Below are 2,500 nucleotides of genomic sequence, written 5' to 3'. Positions count from 1 at the left end.
TATATATATATATATCTATATATTTATATATATATATATATATATATATGCGTGAGTGTGTGTGTGTGTGTGTGTGTGATTTTACTTACTGTATATGTGTGTGCGTGTATAGATGAATATGTGTGTGAGCTCATGCGCGTCTGTCTGTCTGTCTGTCTACATGTGCGTAGGCAAGCTCTTCAAATTTTATTTTAGACATTTTGAAAAGATACTATTTCACCAAAAACAAGTTTACCGTGTCTTCACCGCCATCAATTCTTTCACACGTGCGTTATTTCGGGCTATCAGAATTTCGAACTTGGGTGTTTACGCGGCGCTGAATGAGATATTGCCATCTAGGTCGTTCTGTGATCAGTGAACCAATGTATCTCCTTGATTTTTTGCTCTTAGGATTTCGCTCGTTTGAAATACTGAGTTTTCTTGTATCTTATTTATGCCCTATTTAAGAAGACCGGGGATCATTTACTAACCTCAGCATTTTTGCCATTTTGATGATACCGTGAAACATTGGTGCTCCTATTAAGAGTTGTCGCTGATATTATTATATCCGTTCTTAGCTTGGTTTCACAATTGTAGAGGTAAAAAAATCGTAGATGCAATAGTCTTATTTTCGTTTCTCAACAAATTTATTTTCTAGAATAACGTTCACTTTATAAAAGATCTAATATTGTATATTTTATCATTTCCTGAAGCTTGTTTCTTACCTGAATGCATGTAATTTGTCGTGTTGCATATCAGCGTAGTTATCGCATCGTTAGTGTACATAACTGATATATTATATTACTTTATATCAGTACCGTCCATCGAGATGGTATTCAGATTTCATTGACCAATGTTTTTCAATCATTCTCTCTCTCTCTCTCTCTCTCTCTCCTTCTTCGTCTCTCTGTCTGTCTGTCTCTCTCTCTCTCTCTCTCTCTCTCTCTCTCTCTATATATATATATATATATATATATATATATATATATATATCATATATATATATATATATATAATATATATATATATATATATATATATATATATATATATATATAATATATATATAATATATATATATACTATATATATATATATATATAGTATATATATAGTATATGTATTGTCTATTTCTTTTATCGCTCCTTTAATTCTTAAGGGCGCTTAATTTGTGATTTGCTTACCGGGTTCGTTCTCGAAGCATTTGTGAAAGGGCGGCCAGAAGAGCAAATGGACGACCAAAAGTTGTTACGTTACAGAGCATTATAGTTGGCGTGATGCTTCAGAAATATGTAACTGATATCTGAAAGCTGTTGTCAGCTGTCATGTTCGGCTTGTCAGATTTCGCAACTTACCTGCGGTAGATTTTTCATTCTTATTCTGGGTGTGCTCTCTGTTGCTTGGGATTGATCCTCGTGGAAATTGGCGTCAGGAAAAGATATAAAAATATTTTGTAAGGGTTTTTTGTTCTCTCTTAGCGATGTTTTACAATCTGCTTTTTCTGTATTTATCTTTATCTTTTAATGGTCTTCTCTGTTTCGCTAGAGATATTCATTTTCATAGAGTTTATATATATATATATATTATTATATATATTTATATATTATATATATATATATATATATATATATATATATAATATTTATATATATATAGATATATATATATAATATGAATTTAGGGAAATCATTATTACTGAAGGTTTCATACATACTGCAATTACCATTGTTTAAAGTATATTATATATATATATATATATATATATATATATATATATATATATATATAATAGCTATGTTTTGTTACATTTTTAGAAAATTTAAAGAAATTGAATAAAGCAGGTCCCTTTTAAACCCTGTTACAATAAAGACTTCATCTTAAGTTCATTTATATATGTATATATGTATGTATATTTATATATATATATATATATATATATATATATATATATATATATATATATATATATATATATATATATATATTAGAAAGGCTAAGGAACTGTTGTGTATCTTAATCCCTCCCGCATGACGTTTCTTTCCCTGATGGGTTCTGACACCGAGAAGTTATAATGAACTGTGTCTTCTTACGATAATAGTTTTATGTGAATTTGCTCTGATGGCCAAGAGGCTTATTGATCGCGCTAGATCTTCGACTTTCAATTGCCATTCATAATATATTTATATTTTTTCTATCTTTCTTCCCATCTTTTGAGCTAGTCATAAAGGCTTATGTTTCAAGTTTTCATTCTTAAAGTTTTTATTTTTTATGATTTCCTGCTTGCTCTTATTTCTATTCAAATTATGATTATCATACGTTGATCTGCCGTTTCAGTTTTCAATAAGATTCCATTCAAACATTTTTATTGATTTTAATGGTATACCATCTGATCTTTTAATTTCCTATCACCAACTCCTGTTCTTTTCGCGTGATCTGCCACCTGATGCTTTCCTTCCCATTCATAAGCTGCCTTTTGTCGGGTGGTTGTGGGAGTGGTAGATCGCTCCATTGGATCCATTAC

Source organism: Macrobrachium nipponense, chromosome 22 (genome assembly GCF_015104395.2).
Source record: "Macrobrachium nipponense isolate FS-2020 chromosome 22, ASM1510439v2, whole genome shotgun sequence".
Taxonomy (NCBI): domain Eukaryota; kingdom Metazoa; phylum Arthropoda; class Malacostraca; order Decapoda; family Palaemonidae; genus Macrobrachium; species Macrobrachium nipponense.
This window is presented reverse-complemented; position numbering follows the sequence as displayed.